Consider the following 21124-nt stretch of genomic DNA (forward strand, 5'->3'; position numbering starts at 1 on the left):
GTACGTGTACCAGTTTCTTTGGCTCTTCATTGTATAATGCTATTTGTTTGATGAAGCCGTAATGGCTGATTATTTTGACTGCACCATCACGTGATATAGCGTGGTATGTATAATGCAACACATTTTTACTCAGTTCTCAAGAGGGTCATTACCAGTCGAAATTAATAACCTAACCACAAATTGACATTGTGACCGAATACTGTAATTATAATAAAGCAAATATTTTCCTGGATTGTTGGAAACTTTTTCCTTGCTGTGTCACAACTTGACAACTTGTTTCCAGGTCTTCTATTAGCATCATTACTTATTGATGTTCATTCTATCAAATCATTTCAAAACACTATCAGTCAATCTTGTACATCCTTGATAAAATTAAGATAGCTCTGGCAAGTCTTAAAGTTTTATTTCTTTCACGTTTTTATGTGAATAGTACCTTGAGTACTTCCCAAAACCGTATGTCAGAACATAAGCCACAGTACCTTTACGTTCAAGCAGCAACATGTGTACCGACAATTAAACCTTGCGAAGTGGCCTACAGATCATCAAATATGGAAAGACTCTTACTCAATTACACTTCTCTGCCACTGAGTACTGGAGCTTGAATATTAGAGCGTGAAACCAATCTCCAACCCAGCAACATATCACTGCATACCATGTTGATGTGGTAAACATACAACTCGTATCCTGCACCATAAAAAAATCGCCCCTTTTAGATAATTCGTATAGCTATCGACCACCAGAGAGCATAAGCACAAGCACCGTAGGTATACATGCTGCACTAGATATTTCCCACGAGGTCAGGTGATCATCCACTCCCACGTATGACCAAAGCGCCCTCAGAGGATCTAAGTCACTCTCAGAACTGTTCTACAAATTCGGGTTCGTTTCCCCTTGCCACAAACATGTTACTGTTTCTGGTAGAGCCTCGAATTTTAATTCTCTTTCCTTATTTATCATTAGTTTCCTCTATTTATAGTTTCCTCTATGTGTAGACTAAATAACATCGGTGATGGGCTACAACCCTGCCTCGTTTCCTTCTCAGCTGCTGCTTTTCTTTCATGTTTTTTGGCTCTTACAAATGGAATCTCGTTTCTGAACAATTTGTAAATAGCATTTTGCTCCCTATACTTAATCCCTACTACCATCAAAATTTCAAAGAGTGTAGGCCAGTGAACACTATGAAAAGATTTCTGCAAATCTCTGGATGCCATAAATGTAAGTTTGACTTTCTTCAACCTATCTTAACCTGATCGAATCCTACGAATGGAAGAAATTTTTGTGTCTGCAGTATTCCGACGGCAACGAGAAGACAGTCAGTGGCATGTGACTCGTGTTGCTATGACTCATGTGTTGCTAATTCATCTGTCGATAAGTTCGGCGGCCCATTTGATAATATTCGACATGAGTGCCCGTGTGCCGGCACTGAATTGCATCTTTCCCCTCCCTGATGCACAAGTCAGCATAAACGCACGCCATGGTGCGAATGTAGTCTTCAATAACCGTCTACAAGATACGTTCGCTTGACATTTAATTACAAGTTGGTGGTTCTTACGAACTTCGTGAGCAGTATCGGTAGCTTTTATCGCTCTTAAAATACGTAAATGTTCTGTTCATCTCAGGGCACGAAAACAGAACATTGGTTCAATATCTGGATATCGGGAACTTTATCCCATCACCTCTCCTACCCAAGATGGCCGAAACCTCATGATGTTTACTCTCTACATTTAACTGTATTCGAACCGGGTCTGTCCAAGTCGTGCCCTGCAGTAGTATACATTGCACATTGGCGTCCTCGTATATGGATCCGAGTTAATATCACTGATGACAGCTAGTCGACACTCATTATAAAAATGAATGTACATGTAAATATAGGTATGTTCCATATCTCCTCCTAGATCACTGGAAAGATTTCAAGCTAACGTGGTGCACATATCACTTACTGTCTGCAAATTGTCGCTGTGGGGGTAAGAACCACCAATCTACAAAAGAGCTGGGGTAGTGGTGGTGGTGGTGGTGGTGGTGAAGGAGGAGGAAGCGAAAAAGCACTGTAACCCACGACGCGCGAATATCCATAGTTTAGTCATCCAGTTTTTGAGAATGACAGCACTTAGTGACATGGAACAAATTTTACAAATAATGACAAAATTTTACGAAACTTTTTCTCGCTTACAAACCCCACAAAATGATGAAGGGAAAAAGTTTATTGCTTACTACATTTTCGCTGTTCATGCTGTAAAACTGGAGCATGAAGCACAACGTTTTAACTTATTATTTCTTTCTTCTGAATTCGTGTCACTTTTTTCAGACACTATTCATATATACCACTGAATGCTACCAGCAAAATAATAGCTTTGCACGGCACACAGTTTAGGAGATATGACGTTGTAAACATTTAGATGCTGAAACACTACCGCATCATGCAAAAAAGTTAAATTTATTAGTTCGTTGCTACTGAGTCTATTCGGAACCCATTCCGCACACAGTAGCCATATATACCACTGAATATAACTGCAAAATTGTATCATCCTGCAGCACATGATTCAGGAGTTACGACGTCGTAAATGTTAAGCTGCGTGACAATGAAACTGCAGGGCGAAATTAGTTAGAGGTACAGCTAAAATATGAATACAAATACGTATGAAATATGTCAAATGTAAGGGAAATATATTTGCAGTTTGCGCATGCGGGCAAAGCCACTGATAAAGAGCTCATCCTAAACACCATAGAACGATTTCACCCCCGCTTAGTATACATTTACGATCTAGAAAAAAATACTGTGAGGGTAAGAAACACCAGCGGCTTATTGCGTGAGCGTGAAAACATGGAGAGAGAAAGAGGGAAGAGAAGATGGGGAAAATAGGGTGGGTGTATACTGACAGAGAGAGAAGAGATGGACAGAAAAAGGGAAGAGCAGGTGATGGACAGAGAGAGGGGAGAGGAGAAGATGGACAGAGAAAGGAAAGAGGAGATGAACAGGGAGAGTGGGAGGAGGTGATGAACAGAGAAAGGTGGCAGGAGGACTGGATAGAGAGATGGTGAAGGATGAGATGGACAAAGAGAGAGGGCAGAATGAGCTGGGCTAATAGAAGATTGTAGCAAATACTTTCCCGGGCAATCTCCGGTACTCAGCTAGTTGTAAATAAAACCTTGATAACACATTTTTGTTAGGTATTACCCGTTCAGTTTTCAACTTCCGTTTTAGCTGGGCGCGCTGCCAGCTGTTGACGTGTGCTGTTGGTTGTTTCGTATGGTGCACGAACGGTATAACTGCGCTCAGTGGAAAGGCAACACTGACTGGTAATTACCAGCTGCTATTAAAGCCGACCAACAGGCCACAACAGGGACACCGACGAGCTCGCCCACTGACGCACAAACAATTCGCCAATATCACCCTACACTGTGCATCCGATATATGACCTATCGGACACAAAAACGACAATAAACCTAACTGTTGCAGGTTGCTCACTCTGAACACCGGCACCCAGCGGCAGCCTCCGAGCAACACCACCGCACAACGTCAAAGGTATCGACATGCATGATACCCACTACTAACAAAGCCTATCTTTGCACGGCCTATCGCAGGCAGCAAGACACCCGCTACTGCTCTTACCACCCGACCTAACTATCGCAGAGGTTTTTTCCCTTGGCTCTTACCTTGGCACTTTTTTTCCTCTGCCCTTCAAACTGCTACCCTTTGTTCGACTTCGGCCCAATCTATCTCCAAATGAGCGCGTATTAATGGTTAACCTTAACCAGACGTACGCAAACACGCCAACATCGCAGTACCCACATCCTGCGACACCTCACTTTAGTGAAAACTAACTGTTGTGCAGAGATGGCAGTAGACCTATTGAGTTGGCCATCATGCCAGTGTGGGCGTGGAGAGGCTCCACATCTTGAAAAAAAAATAAGGTAACACGGTTCGTGAACAGTACTTGGTATACGTGTAGCAGATAAAACAAATATACATTCTGTTAACACATTCTTGTACAGAAAAACATTCGAAATGAACAATAATACAATAATAATATAAAACTGTTGTTTTACGGTCGAACAGTGAAGCTGTGCGTGCGTTTAGGAGACAACGGTACATTCGTTTTTAATATATTCTCCTACATGAACACGTAGGAAATGAAAATAAGAATCTGTTGTGTTACGATCGAATAAATGAAGCGAATACTCTCGTCTGTTCGTGTATGCCTCGTCTCTAACCAGAAAACTTGCGAAAGAAGGAAAACATCGAAGTCGGATGAAATTTGTTGATCCCTAAGTAAACTCGAGTCTTAGAGTTATTGATAAGGTAAAGGTTGCCTGCTTCATGTTACTGCCATCACCCTGAGTAACAATCGTATGTTGCAGTCCCAGGTAATCTCACGACCTCTGCAGTGTTTGGTTCCTCGGCGACATACCCTGTTAGTTTAAAGTTACTCATAACATACTGCGTATTTATTTCGTACGTTTGATAACTCTCGTTTGAGCCCGGCATTCCTTTACAAGAGCAGTCAAGAAGCGTTCGAGGTTTGAAATTGCAAGGGTAAAGTAGAAATACGGCATGTATTTTGCACCAGAAATCGGAAACGAGCGCATCTTCCTAGCGTTACGCCACTTCGCATCTCGTTAGCACACATGTGCTAAAGTTGTCAGGAGCCAAGTGCAAATCAGGCTGCTTGCATATACACAGCGGACAGGTGCGATGCGTACCTGCTCTACAGTGTTCATATGCGACAGGAAGAGAACGCTTCAAGACGAGCGAATCAGATTTAATCGAGACCCTACTGCTATCTTGTTGCTTTCAAAACGTATTACAAAAAAAATGGCTCTCAGCACTATGGGACTTAACTTCTGAGGTCATCAGTCCCCTAGAACTTAGAACTACTTAAACCTAACTAACCTAAGGACATCACACGCATCCATGCCCGAGGCAGGATTCGAACCTGCGACCGTAGCGGCCTCGCGGTTCCAGACTGTAGCGCCTAGAACCGCTCGGCCGGCCAAAACGTATTACTATTCATTTAACTATCCGTGTTTGTTTGACGATGTTTCCATAATTTTGAATGCAGATGTTATCTCACAAAGACTGCAAATAACACACCTACGCTGCTGACCTACAGTTTTATCTATGGGCAAAACCAATAAACTGGAAGACGGCTATCGAGAATCTCAATACCGACCTGTGCGCGCTTCGAAATGGGCGCAAGACACAGAGTTAAAGATCAATCCATCCAAAACCCAAGCGGTACTGGTTGGTCGTTGTAGTACCGTTAGCCCGAAATATCGGGAATCCCTACCATCTTTAACCCTCAATGGGACAAATACCAACTTCTCTCCCTCAGCAAAGAATCTATGAGCAATAATAGCTGAAAAATCTAAAATGAACTGACCATTTAACTACAATGTGCAAGAAGGTATCAGCATCGCCCCATGCCAGAAATGCAACAGGCTCTTCCCTCTTGACCTGAAAATGTAGCTTGTACAAACACATATACTTCTAATTACTATTTATAACAGCGACGTTACCCTGCACGGCCTTTTCCAGAAGACTTCACGGCGCCGGGGACTGGTTATGAATGCCTGTGTTCGTTGTATCTGTGATGTTCGATTCTTTGATCGTATTTCACTATCATTTGCACAACTATCCTGGCAGCGTGCGGACAAGCGCAGAGATTTCCATCTCTCCTCGACCTTAACGCTCTTGCCTGAACAACATGGCAGAAACACGCGTTCCCATTAGATCAAAGTCCTTTATGTCCCACTCCATCGTTCAGTCACTTCTAGAAGTCCTTCTGAGTAGCAGAAACCCGGCTCTGGAAAAACCTCCCGCATTATATTAGAGAACTGGATGACATCTCCAGCTTCAGAAAACAGTTAATGACATGACTACTAAAGCAATAATAATAATTACCATTGTCCCTGTACGCGCTCATTACCCTTGTACAACCGTCTTTCCAACCAGATCTTCCCCATTTTCCAGTATTCTTAGCTGGTGCAGTCTCCTTAAATTTCCTTTCCCCAGAAATAGCTATATCGGACCACATCTGTTTTGTACACCTTTAAATTCCTTTTATAAGTTACACTCTCATTATTGTTGTTATCGTTATTATTATTATTATTACTTACAATCGTATTGACCAACTAGGATCACGTAACAACTTCAGTTCCTCTTCTTCCTTTGTTGTTGTTTCCTATTTTTCCAGTATTCCCTCATTTTCTCCTTATGATGTCTTTCTTCTGTCCGTGTTGTTCCCGATTTTTTTATGTCTTCTGCTTTGAAAACCTTCCAAATTTAGTATTTTATTTCTAAAACGGTTTCTTTCTGCTATTTCTGATTCTTTGATGTTTTTGTCTTTCTAGATCTTTCCTTACTTCAGTAATCCAAGCTATTGTCGATTTCTTCTTCCAGAAACATAGGAGTACTTGTTTTGTGCAGTTTTTATTGCACCCATTATTTTTCTAATAATCCTTCTTTCTAGTACCACTAGTTTGTCCATCTTATAGTTCATCGCCAGGTATTCAGATACATATAAACATTCTGGTCGTACCACTGTGGTGTAGTGTTTTAGTTTTGTTTTTCTAGATATACATTTCTTGTTGTAAATATTTTTGGTCAAACCATATGCTCTATCCATTTAGTTAATTCTTACATCTATTGCAGATTTTTCTAGTCCATTCTGTTGTATAGCTTCTCCAAGATATTTAAATTTATTTACTCGCTCTATTTTACCTATTTGTGTTTCTGTGAATTTTGGTGCATTTTGTATATTTGTCATGAATTTTGTTTTTTCAGCTGAAATTTTGAGACCAGTTCTGTTTGCTATTTTTTCCAGAATATTTATTTGAATAAGTGCTTCTGTCAGGTTTTCCGAAAGTATTGCAAAATCATCCGCAAAAGCCAAGCAGGTTACCTTAATTCCATTTGTTTTCCTCCATTATTATTATTAGTTTCATTATTAGTAGCAGCAGCAGTAGTAGAAGAAGTACTACCAGAATTAACTTTATTGAATCATTATTTACTCTCATTGTCTCCATAGACATAAATCATTTTAATACTATTTGTCATATTAAAATTGTTATTTCCTAGATATGATGTAAAAATGCTTCTATTTGTGTGAAAACCGGATCCAATGTAAGAGAGGACCTTATGCCCTATTCAGATCAGTTTAAATAAATAATAACACTACTTACTTTCAAAACGTATTACATTTCATTTAACTATCTGAGATTCTCTGACAATGTTTTCATTATTTTGAATTCAGATGTTATCTTACCGAGATTGTTTGTAAAAAAGTGAAAAGAATACCGTAGACAGTTTTCCTTTATACGTTAAGGAATTTGAATTGCCGTCATGAATTCTACTAATTATAAAGCATTTACGCATGATGGATGTTGTTTTGTACTGTTTCATAAGTAGTATGTTACTATTCCTGCGAGGTAAATAATGTGTTCGCCTTAACAGGCGTGGAAAATTGTTCAGAAGACACAGTGTGATTGTTCGCACCGCGATTACATTTTCGACAGCCATTTGTGATCTCGGACGCAGCTTGTAGCGTCATCCAATATTTATAGCACATTCTGTAACGCTATATTTATGCAAAAGAAGCAACTCGCAAATCAAGGTGTTGGGCCACCATTGGCTTTGAGAGCAGCTCGCGTTTTCGCGGGATAGATTCGTAGAATATGTGAATAGTTTTCAACGAAATGTTCTCGCATTCATGTACCAAAACATCCGCCAATTGCTTCAGCGATGCTCGAGCTAAAAAACTGCTCCTCATTCTCTGCTATAACACTCTCCATGACAGTTCAATGATGTCGAGGTCAGGCGGTTGTGTTGGCCAGGGAAGATGTTTGATGAAATTCGGATGCTCCAGAAACCACGTCTGAACCTTATGGACTGTGAGTACTGGCGCATTATCATCTCGGAATATGAAACTATTTGCCGGCAATATGCTGCTCACAGTAAGCACTTCACTGTCGAGCATTTCTAGACGTTTATTCGAAGTAAACCGACCAATGTGCGTAATGATAGGACCAGCTTGTAATGGTTCTTTATTTACGTGACCATTACGGCACTCCAACCCCAGTCCTAGATACCAGTAATATCATACTACTTTTCTGCGAAGTAACAGACATATTTTTGTGACAATATTCACTCCGATGTATCGATATATTACAGTGATATGGTTCTTGTGTGTATTCATTTCTGTGAGACTGTCATAATCTTTGACTTACACTTGTAACCGTTCTGGCGCGAATGCGCACAGAGCAGTCTTTGTTTCACTTTGCAGAAGTTAAGTTGTTATTTCGCTGTGTAAAAGAACAGTCAAGTCTTGTGTTTGGTTAAAGTGGAAATTAAATATATGAAGATTGATACAAAACTGTTTTCTTGATGATATGACAATTAAGAAGAATTATATGTGAATTTACAAGAAGTTCAATAAAAATGTGTGCCGCGCGGGATTAGCCGAGAGGTCTCAGGCGCTGCAGTCATGGACTGTGCGGCTGATTCCCGCGGAGGTTCGAGTCATCCCTCGGGCATGGGTGTGTGTGTTTGTCCTTAGGATAATTTAGATTAAGTAGTGTGTAAGCTTAGGGACTGACAACCTTAGCAGTTAAGTCCCATAAGATTTCACACATATTTGAACATAAAAATGTGGATCGTGAACACCAAGCCAAAAATTATTTCCACCATACCATTGTTCTGATCTGGGATTGTTCGATCATTAAGAATTTCCTGAAAAACGCATTTGTTAGGTCTTCAAATATTGCTAAAATACAGATGTGGACCTTCTAGCAGTCAAAGTGGAATCACCCTAGAATCAACAAGATGAGCCATAACAACTTCGACGAAATCTACGTGGGAATCCATTCAAGATAAGTGTCAAAGTTAATGACTTTTTTACAGTGACTTCATTATTTCCATTCTGACGATACCATCCACAGTCAATAACTTTGTTGTTGCCCGATAAAGCGAATATATGCTGCATCAGCAACATTATTAATCTGATTTCTAACCTACTTTGCAAGTGGTGGTATTGTTAGAAGCTGAACACCACAATATAGCCGCCAAAATCATGACAGAATTTCCTCCGTGCTTGACTGCAGGAAGCAGGCGAGTCGGATCACAGTCTTCTTTTAGGGTTGTCCATACATAAACCCAGACATTTTTTGGAAACAATGAAAAAGATGATTCATCGGACCATACCACATTCTTCCACGCATCAAGTGTTTTCCCAGAGTGACGATGTAATTTATATTGTTATATGATAAAAGGTAATTCTGTTCAACGTGAACTATTTACGTTTTTATAATATTTGGTTTTCGTATTGAGTCATACCACTGTGTCGGAAGATCCATGCGGCTTTTCGCGGATGATGCTGTAGTATACAGAGAAGTTGCAGCATTAGAAAATTGCAGAGAAATGCAGGAAGATCTGCAGTGGATAGGCCGTTGGTGCAGGGAGTGGCAATTGACCCTTAACATGGACGAATGTAATGTTTTGCGAATACATAGAAAGAAGGATCCTTTATTGTATGATCATATGATAGCGGAACAAACACTGGTAGCAATTACTTCTGTAAAATATCTGGGAGTATGCGTGCGGAACGATTTGAAGTGGAATGATCATATAAAATTAATTGTTGGTAAGGCGGGTGACAGGTTGAGATTCATCGGGAGAGTCCTTAAAAAATGTAGTCCATCAACAAAGGAGGTGGTTTACAAAACACTCGTTCGACCTATACTTGAGTATTGCTCATCAGTGTGGGATCCGTACCAGGTCGGGTTGACAGAGGAGATAGGCAAGATCCAAAGAAAAGCGGCGCGTTTCGTCACAGGGTTATTTGGTACGCGTGATAACGTTACGGAGATGTTTAGCAAACTCAAGTGGCAGACTCTGCAAGAGAGGCGCTCTACATCGCGGTGTAGCTTGCTGTCCAGGTTTCGATAGGGTGCGTTTATGGATGAGGTATCGAATATATTGCTTCCACCTACTTATACCTCCCGAGGAGATCACGAATGTAAAATTAGAGAGATTCGAGCACGCACGGAGACTTTCCGCCAGTCGTTCTTCCCGCGAACCATACGCGACTGGAACAGGAAAGGGTGGTAACGACAGTGGCACGTACAGTGCCCTCCGCCACACACCGTTTGGTGGCTTGCGGAGTATAAGTGCAGATATTATGGTATACTGCTATCTTCAGTGTCTGAGTCACGGTTTCATCATTTGACGATATTGATATTATATTTCGCCTAACATGAAGCTGTGAATACTTTTAAGTGAGCACGTGACATTTTACTGCGTGTGTGTTGTCGTTAACATTTAACAGAGCCGTGACAGTTTAAGCTTGTAAAATGACGTGCGTATTATTTTATTTAGTAAATAGGAGCGTGATGTCAGGAACCGGTTGTGTAAGTAAAGATTTTACCAGCAGCTCAAGGTGGTAGTATGACGTATTTCGGAAGCAATACCGAAGTCTAGAAACCTAACTAACAATGAAAGGGCACATGCTCGAGCGACTAAAGCCAAATAAAATTATTTTAAAATGGGGTGATGTTTCTTTCCTACAACCCGTCAAGGTCATTTGTATGTAAAATTCTGCATTTGTGGTCAGTCGACTACAGAACCACAAGCTGCTAGAGAAATAATATCATCAATGTCGGCTAACACATGCAGTTCTTACGGTGTCATATTTTCCGTAATAGTTGTAGCTTTTTTTTCGTACTCTCTTTCCTTGTGCATCGCTGAAGCGCAAACGTGGAGTTTTAATGAAGTTATTAAGTACAGTAGTGACATTACACTGGGAAAGGTGTAGCGTGTTCATAGAGTGCCCTCGCCAAGTGTGCATTCTGTCTGTAAGTACTACATGTGTTAACATGTTGTTTCAATAAAATGTTTAGCGTTTCGCTGAATAATACATCACTTATTATTCGTGTAAATCTGCTGGTCGTAACTGTCTGTTACAAGGTATTGATGTTTTTGTTGTCTGTAGAGGCCTTAACCTTTAAACATCAACTGACCACGAATACGGATTTGGCGGATAAATGACCTTGATGTAAAGGTAGAGCAGACACATACCCGTGTCTTAAAATTCTTATTCGATTTTAGTTGTTCCAGTTGGGGTACTTACCTTGTAAGGAAGGAATGGAGTAAAGTTAATCTCTCGTCGACAACATAACTATTCAAGACGCAGTATTAGCTAAGGTGGAGAAGGATGGAAGAGAGAACTGAAGATCGGAAGTGGAGAACTTTCTAAGTGCAACGTCTCACATTTGTCAGGAGAAGCAAAAAAACACTGTATCTCTTTTTGTTCATAACGTATTTGTATAAAAACCTGAGAATATATTCTGATACTACAGAATTATGCTACCCACCACATCGCTGCAAAACATAACGGAGCTAATTAGAAAATAAAAAAAATGTATTAGGGACACTAAGTTCCTTACGAGGAAACCGGCTGGTTCTAAGTGCCAATAAGAAAGTTCTTTTTCGAAGTGCCAGTAATACAGAAGGTTTGGTAATAATACAAGTACAGAAATACAGCAGAAATATTGTAACTAACAGAACTGTAGTCAATAAAATCCATTTCTCATTTCTTTTATACATTTTTCTTCAAGCGATTAACAAAATTAATTCATTCTTGTTAAACAAAACTGCAACAGTAGTTGAGTAATCCTTTATTAGTACAATCGGTTTCCCAACATAAAGTTGTATCATCAAGTATATCTCAATAAAGAAACAGAGACTGGAGAAAAATTTAAAAATTTTTGACCTGAGGTCCTTTAAAATCGATAGGTAATTTCGATGTTGTTCAGATGCTAAGCATGCGAAACACAGTAACTTTCAAGAGAATCAGGTACGCAAAAAGTAGAATACTCACATTCAAATCATTTACAGCGAAACATAGAGATTATTGGAGGTTCCCATCACTTTCGTTCAAGTTGCACTAAAACGTGAATGTGAGCATTCTGTTTGTTACGTAAGTGACTCTCTTGCTGGTTATTGTACACTTCGTGTGGAAATTACACATTAATTTCACTGGACCTCTTGTCAATTTTTTTTACTTTTTCCTCCTATTTCTGTTTTCCTATTCATTTGTACCTCACGATTCAACTTTAGATTGCTAAAAAGGTTGTACTAGTAAAGGACTATTCAACTTTGCCATTTTGTTTAACAAGAATGCATTCTTACAGCTATGGTTGTCCGCAATATAAAGTGTGTTGCGAAAAAAACTGAATTAATGACGAAATCTGCCAGTATTGACATCTGTTTCTTACACAACATTCTCGGAATCAGATGTCGCAAACTTTGCTGTAAGACTCCCGTGCTGTTGAGGAAGAAATTGCAACATCGTCAACAGGTCTTTCTTGTTTGCGGCTAATAAACGTGGCTGATCTTTCAGATCAAGTACAGCATGCCAAACATGCATGGTCTTTTCTCTTTTGAACACACTGACAATTTTCCATTCTTCTTTTTCAGAGCAAGAATTATCAAGAGCTATTTGAGATGGATGAGTATGAGACACTTTGATCATACTGCATTTGGACAACTTATGCACCCACATTCACATTAGAGTTTCAACAGCATCTTTAAAATTAAAGAAGTCAGTTGTATGCACTGGAATGACATTTGAAACTTCTGGGCGAAGCATTTCTTGACACTGAGACTGTGCACCTTGTATTAACCTATCTTTAAAATATTTTCTCCATAATTTGACATTTGGAACAAGTACAGGAACATGCAACAGAGTACCGACAATACAATAGCATAGAAAATGCGTTTTTGAGAAAAAAATGGCACTTGGAACGTTTTACATTTCCTCTCTTCAATTGCTCGTGGCCTTAGCGTAGGAAATATTTCCGCCTTCTTCTGGCGCGCTCTACGTAACTGCGAGAAATGTGGTTTAAGATGGCCAGATGGAGACTGGAATATTGGAACCCTGCTACATATGCAAACAGTTCTGATGCTGAGTCACTGTGCAATAACAGTTACTGCTTTCGAATGGCACCAACTGAGCCGCCGAGGTTAACGTTTCACAGCCCACGGACGAGCCACCTTCAAGACGTCCTTGTATCACACGACGCTGAGGACAGCACTGGTGAACCATACAACTATGCGTCGCGATCAACGCTCCCCTCCTTGACGACCAAATTGAGATGAAGTTGCTTCCACCAACAGACAGAACTCGAACCAGCTACCTACAGCATTTGTATAACGAAATAATCTACAAAGACGCCAGTCCTTCCTTCCGTGAACCCAAAAAGTGGTTCCCAAATAAGACGACGAGAACAAAGCGACATATTGAGATTTAGTTTCTTGGCAAGCAACTGCGTTACATGCGGGCGCGACTGAAGGGAGTTTGGCTGCTGCTGGTATAATAAACAGTTCTTATTTACATGTGTGACGACACGGCTCGCTTATCGCTACGCGGTTCTAATCTCGAAGTGCTCCCTTATCTTCGCTCAGCTAGAACCAACAGATCGTTCACGGACGTAACCATGCAGGGCATGAAATAATACCGATATCAGTTTCATTTATCTATGCAATTTTGCGCAGGAAGGTGAGGATAGAATATACTGGTGGGAACGATAATCCAGAAATATACTGCCATATATATCTTTTTAATTGTGGTCTCTTCCACAAACCAATCAGTAAATACATTTGACAACCGCCGGAAATAGATCTCAGTAAAAAAAATTACTCTTGCAACGCCGAAAGCCGTAGCTTTTTGATCGAAAGAAGTAGAGCTGAGACAAACATTTAATAGACGTATATTATGTTCCTAGATGTTTCTCTGGGCTCTGACGATGGTGTTGGCGATGGGACGTGAAACGTTTGATAAAATGTAGCAACACAGTACACTCAAAACTGGTGAAGGACGATGTGCAGGTGTCTCGTTGCGCGTTCATGTGTACATATTTTCCAAATTTTGATGTTACTTCAGGTAAACAGATCACGCGAATGGAACTCTAAAAACTTAGCAATGAATTGATTTATTACTTATCGGATGGTTTCTTACGAACCACGACTAAACTGTGTCTTATTTCTTCCGGAAACACAATTGCTGTCTGTCAGGTCTAGGACGTTTATAAGACCTTTGACATTACTACTGCGAACAAATCTTCAATTTCCAAGAGCATAAAACAAGTTAGCGATAACTACAGATCTGGCGCTACAGCCTCCTGTGTTGGGAAACAACTATAATAAAGCACATCTGACAAGGAAAATGTTGTCTTACAGAGAATGTTACGGACGTTTTCGTTGCTTCACATGCTCAGTCGAAAATTCGGTGCAGTACGATTCAGTTATTAGCTGAAAGTAAGTATTAGCGATTGCGTTTAGTACAACTGTGCAGTAATTTGGAATGTCCATACAGGCAATCTACAGCAGGTCCCTTTTCTTCACGTAACACCTGCAGGTTCCAACATATGCGCTGTGTTGACATGTTGTAATTCAACTTTGGTTTTCCAGTTTTATTATAACAACGTAAAAAAGATAAAGAGAAGAAAATGGGCCTAATCTGTTTCCGGTTCTAGTGTATAACACGGCGTACTTGCTATTATATCACCACTGTTTTATTTTATACATTGGTTGGTACTCCTCATTAAAAGACCCGACATAATTTTTTGTGGTTCGGACTTTGCATTGTAATTTCTAGTATTACATGTGACATGACATGTGATGTATGAGTTCCGATCCTGTAATTTTAATAGAATAACAGCAAACATAATATGCCAGTGAATATAGCGCCAGTAGCTTACTTAATGTTATCGACCATCCATAGACAGGATTCTAAACATCTTTGGTCATACCGTAAGAGCTGTGCCGATATTTTAGCTTTATGTTTGTGTCGGGTAATAGACGTAGTCATGTACATAGCTGAATTGTTTCGTGCCATGTACGCACAGAAATAGCTTGTATACCTGACCACAACTACCAGCGATGTATTAGAATGTGAAATGAAGCGTAACGTTTAAAATATGTAAGTAGTTTGGTTTATAAAGTATATGCATGAGCGACAGCTTGTAGACAATTGAAGTATAAACCAATGTCACCATTTTTAAACATATTACAGATGCTTGAAAACGACCCACGGTTGAAAGCGCCCAATTACTCTCATAATAAACGGGTTACAGCCTACTTGAACCATGTTTTCATTCGAAAAACATGTTTTAAAAAACTGCTTCTAGGTTTTAACCAAAAGGAGTTGCCATGGGCCCAAACATGCTTCAGAGTGTTAGAGAAGCCTTGTTAATAACACAGATAACCAGGTAGCTTTTTTCGAGAGAATTCTCACTTGATACAAACATCGGATGCCACATCTTATGGTCACGTTGTGATGCAACAGTTCGGGAGTGCGATATACTTGTTTTAATATTGAGTCTATACCACCAACGGCATAGCTGTTTCTTGAGCGGTTAGGGTGTCGACACAATCGTCATTAATTTATGTTGTGTGTGTGTGTGTGTGTGTGTGTGTGTGTGTTTGTGTGTGAATGTCGTCGAGGCATTGAGGGAGGGGGAGGGGGGGGGGATATAGGAGAGCGATGGTGCGTTACCGGAATTCAGTTGTTCAGTGTTGCCAAAACGTCAAGGGAGACCGTGAAAATCATTTCCAAGTCCAGAATCTCAAGTGCACGTCCCCTTTTAGGTTTTGCTTTAGATTATAAAGAATCACTTCGCAAACAGTACAATCTCATGGCATCTCCCTTCTCGTTGGTGTCCGAATCATGACCAGATTAGCTCTCTCCAGTAGCCTCCTTGTTAGGAAAACACTTTTTTTTAGTTGTTACTAATCTGTCGGCGTGCGGCTTTGCGGCCGGTTACACATCCTACGGTTCGGAATACGATTATCGGTTCCTGCTGTTATTATTTCCTTTACTGTCCGTTTACGTGGCTTTCATTTGGAGACTGCCTTGTGTAAGGAAAAAATCGCTAGAGACGTAACTCACTTATGACAGAGTAAGCTGGTTCTCAGACAGAAGGGATGAGCAGACGTACTATCTTCATTAGGAAGTAACGCATTGTTATCTTCAAACCAATCTTCTGACTGACTATGTTACTGTATTTCGAATTAAGTTACTGGCCAGTGTTCAAGCATGGATCCTTCCATTCCTCAACGAAACTATTTAGTCAACTAGTACGAGAAGTACAGCTATATAGTCCGGCTGCTATACAGATGATCCAGATTCGCTCCTTGTTCAACTCATTGTCATGAAAGCAACTGAAAAGATGACTGAAAATGTATGAGCTCCAGTTTTAACAATCAACATCAACGGCTGGAACAACTGTCTGTTGACAACATCCCAGTACTATCTGTGAAAAGATCTATGCGCGAAGCATGTAACAGCTACCACCGTCATACCGCAGCAAAAAAATCTGGCGAAGAACCCGAGAAAATTCTGGTCCTCTCTTAGAGAAAGCTTTTGACAATGTTGACTGGAATACTCTCTTTCACATTCTATAGGTGGCAGGGGTAAAATACAGGGAGCGAAAGGCTATTTACAGTTTGTACAGAAACCAGATGGCAGTTATAAGAGTCGAGGGGCATGAAAGGGAAGCAGTGGTTGGGAAGGGAGTGAGACAGGGTTGTAGCCTCTCCCCGATGTTATTCAATCTGTATATTGAGCAAGCAGTAAAGGAAACAAAAGAAAAATTCGGAGTAGGTATTAAAATTCATGGAGAAGAAGTAAAAACTTTGAGGTTCGCCGATGACATTGTAATTCTGTCAGAGACAGCAAAGGACTTGGAAGAGCAGTTGAACGGAATGGACAGTGTCTTGAAAGGAGGATATAAGATGAACATCAACAAAAGCAAAACGAGGATAATGGAATGTAGTCAAATTAAATCGGGTGATGTTGAGGGAATTAGATTAGGAAATGAGACAGTTAAAGTAGTAAAGGAGTTTTGCTATTTAGGGAGTAAAATAACTGATGATGGTCGAAGTAGAGAGGATATAAAATGTAGACTGGCAATGGCAAGGAAGTCGTTTCTGAAGAAGAGAAATTTGTTAACATCGAGTATAGATTTAAGTGTCAGGAAGTCGTTTCTGAAAGTATTTGTATGGAGTGTAGCCATGTATGGAAGTGAAACATGGACGATAACTAGTATGGATAAGAAGAGAATAGAAGCTTTCGAAATGTGGTGCTACAGAAGAATGCTGAAGATAAGGTGGGTAGATCACGTAACTAATGAGGAGGTATTGAATAGGATTGGGGAGAAGAGAAGTTTGTGGCACAACTTGACTAGAAGAAGGGATCGGTTGGTAGGACATGTTTTGAGGCATCAAGGGATCACAAATTTAGCATTGGAGGGCAGCGTGGAGGGTAAAAATCGTAGAGGGAGACCAAGAGATGAATACACTAAGCAGATTCAGAAGGATGTAGGTTGCAGTAGGTACTGGGAGATGAACAAGCTTGCACAGGATAGAGTAGCATGGAGAGCTGCATCAAACCAGTCTCAGGACTGAAGACCACAACACAACAAACAACATGTAAATTCGTTTAGCGGGTCTAAGGCTTTCATCCAGTCACTCGCTGACCGGTCTGGTGTGTCAGCAGAAGATAACAAAACGAAAGTAGAAGTTTTAAATTTCGCCCTTAAGATATCATTCACGCGGGAGAATCGTACAAACATACTGTCACTTGACCATCGCACATAAAGTCCCGTATGGAAGACATAGTAATAAGCATCCCTGACTCAGAGAAACTAGTGAAATATTTGAAAGCAAGTAAGTCACCAGGTCCAGATGGAATCTCAGTTCGATTTTACAAAGAGTAAGGCATTAGCCCCTTACTTAGCTTGCATATATCGAGAATCTCTCGTCCAGCGCAAAGCCCCAAGAGACTGGAAAAATGGGCAGGTGACTCCTGTATATAAAAATGATAAAAGAACGGAACAATATGACTTCTTAGGCTTTCCCGGCGTAATAAGGCTTGAAACTTTCTTCGGGTTTGCTGCCGGATCCTGAGTTCTCAGCGGGACACAACCATTATAAGCAAAAACACAGTCCGCTTGCATAGTGCTGTGCATCGAACTTGTTTCTTGACGTTGAAATTACACTTTACGCAATGCAGAACGTTAAGGACAATTAATAATTAAACTACACAATACGTATTACACGTTAAATGCTTCTAACACTAAATGTTGCATGGTCTTGAAATTAGCTGAAAAAATGTTAAACTGAGCACTCTTCATTTATGTTGTGCAACAAACATGTTTTTTAAATAATTGTAAACTAAAATTTAGTGTTATATACAATATTTAAAATACATAAGCTCACAGTATTTACGGTTTATATGTTTGTGACGGCCGGCCGGGGTGGCGGAGCGGTTCTAGGCGCTTCAGTCTGGAACCACGCGACCGCTACGTCGCAGGTTCGAATCCTGCCTCGGGCATGGATGTGTGTGATGTCCTTCAGTTAGTTAGGTTTAAGTAGTTCTAAGTTCTAGAGGACTGATGACCTCAGAGCCATTTGAACCATTTTTGTTAAGTCCCATAGAGCTTAGAGCCATTTTTTTGTTTGTGACGCTATAGGATGTGATGTGACATTGTCTGAGAACTATGTGTGTCCTTATGTTATGTAACAAACATGTTTTACATTGCACAGTACAATGTAAAACATGTTTTTTGCATAACATAAACGCAGAGTTGGTTGATTGATCTGGGGGAGGAGGGATCCAAACGGCGGGGTCATCTGTCCCACCGGATTAGGGAAGAATGAGGAAGGAAGTCGGCCATGTCCTTTCAAGGGAACAATCCCTGAAGCGATTTATGAAAACCTAAATCAGGATGGGCGGACGTCGGTTTGAACTGTCGTCCTCCCGAACGCGAATCCAGTGTCCTAACCACTGCACGGCCTCGCTTGGTAGAGTGCTCTGTCTAACAGTTTTCCAGCAAATGTCAAGATCTAACAAAATTTAGTATTATAACCATTTAACTTGTAATATTGTGTAGTTTAATTATTTATTGAGCTTAACGTTGTGCGTTGTGTAAAGTGTAATTTCAGCGTTAAGAAACATGTTTGATGCGCAACACTGCATGGAAATGGGTTGTATCTTCACCCCTAAGGTTCGGTAACCTTAAACTAGTGCCCCTTTCAGACGCAAGTCAGTTGTTTCCTCAACATGGCCCAATAAGCCGAAAACCAGTTTGAAATTTTTAAAAATCAGTAGAAAAAAACAGTGCACTTGTTATTCAACATTAAACCACGAAGGAAAGATAGGAGAAATTAGGGCTCTGTATGTGAGTGAAACAGGAAACGAAATGACTAGTAGCGGTACGGGGTACCCTCCACCACGAACTATACGCTGGCCTGCGGAGTGTGAATATAGATGTAGATACATTTTCCCTGATTTGAGAAGCGCGGAGTTACGATACGGTTCTCCTCGTCCTGCTTATTCTAGTACACATTTTGTCTACCTGCTGGTCTGCGGACGTACCTGTGGCAGGTGGCATGACCCCCGTGGTGACCCGCGCCAGAGGAGATCTCGGCGGGTGACGCAGCGCGACGAGTCCCGGACGCAGGGCACGGTGCCTCGCCAGCCACTACGAGAGTAGTTAGCAACCAGGTGTCCGGCGCTACCGTTGCGCAGCCACTGAGCATACAAACCTCGCACACCGCGCAACGCCACGGCGCTCCGCTCGCGCAGAGATAACAGCGGCATCTCGTAGATAGTGGCGCCAATGTTGATCTCGTATCTCAGTAATCGGTCAGAGGTTGGGCCACACCTCTCGTACCGCTCTAAGTGCGTCGAAAGGTCTCCGTGACAGTGTGGATTTCGCGCTGAAACACTTGTCTGTTAGCACTGACAACTATACGCAAATGCCGCTGCTCTCGGTCGTTAAGTGAAGGCGTTGTCTGTAGTGAGAGGCAATGTCTGAAATTTGCCATTCTCGGTTCACTCTTGACACTGTGGGCCTCCAGAATATTGAATTCCCTAACGATTTCCAAAATGGAATGTCTCATGCGTCTAGCTCTACCATTCCTCGCTCAAAGTCTATCAATTTCCGTCGTGTGGCCATAATGACGTCGGAAGCCTTTTCGCACGGATCACCTGAGTACAAATGACAGCTTCGCCAATGCACTGCCCTTTTATACCTTAGTTACGCGGTACTACCGTCACCTGTATATGTGCATATCACTGTCCCATGACTTTTATCACCTAAATATGTATTCATCGGCAACGGCCTTGCCGCAGTGGATACACCGGTTCCCGTGAGATCACCGAAGTTAAGCGCTGTCGGGCGTGGTCGGCACTTGGATGGGTGACCATCCGTGCCGCCATGCGCTGTTACCATTTCTCGGGGTGCACTCAGCCTCCTGATGCCAACTGAGGAGCTACTCGACCGAACAGTAGCGGTTTGGTCAAGAATACCATCACAACGACCGGGAGAGCAGTGTGCTGAACCCACGCCCCTCCTATCCGCATCCTCCACTGTGGATGACACGGCGGTCGGATGGTGCCGGTAGGCCACTCGCGGCCTGAAGACGGAGTGCTTTTTTAAATGTATATTCATCATGAAAGGCAATATTCTGGAATAAAAAATCCGATTTTTTGCGATTGGGAATATTTTGAGACTTTCAAGGGAAACATCAGACTTGTTAATAACGGATTCTGATGAGTCTTAGGTATATTGTAGAGGGACCTGCTCTTAGCAGTTGGCTAGCGGCTTTAACGCGACGCCCATAGTTTCCGAGAAAATCGATGTTGATGTACAGAATCGTACAGATAAAAAAGTAGCCCATGTAAGTATGAAGGAAATGTAGCAAAATTACGAAGAGCTGAAATAGACTTACCATTTGTTTACAACGAAAAATACAGTGGAAAACACGTTTATAGAAGATGTTGAAAGTGACCACCAGCAACATCAATACACACCTGTGTAAGTCTAAGCATATTTAGATAAACCCGGCGTAATGTTCTGGTATCGACGACGGCAGCTTCACGGCTAATGTTGTGTTTCATTTCCTGTACTATGTGTGCATTTCTTTCATAGACCTTACTCTTCAAGTGTTGTGAGGTGCCAGGGGTGGAGAAGAGTTTGTACCTCTATAATTCAGACGAATTTTGCATGAGAACGAGACATGCATTCGACCCCCTCCTTATCTACCAGCTAATTAATTATATGC

At 41.1% G+C, this 21124-nt stretch overlaps 1 pseudogene; it reads left to right on the forward strand.

The window, feature by feature from the left end:
• The first annotated feature begins 20173 nt into the window (after positions 1–20173).
• On the forward strand, positions 20174–20291 carry LOC126417324 (5S ribosomal RNA; annotated as a pseudogene).
• The last annotated feature ends 833 nt before the right edge of the window (positions 20292–21124 follow it).

The sequence above is a fragment of the Schistocerca serialis genome, chromosome 8 (genome assembly GCF_023864345.2).
Source record: "Schistocerca serialis cubense isolate TAMUIC-IGC-003099 chromosome 8, iqSchSeri2.2, whole genome shotgun sequence".
Classification (NCBI taxonomy): Eukaryota; Metazoa; Arthropoda; class Insecta; order Orthoptera; family Acrididae; genus Schistocerca; species Schistocerca serialis.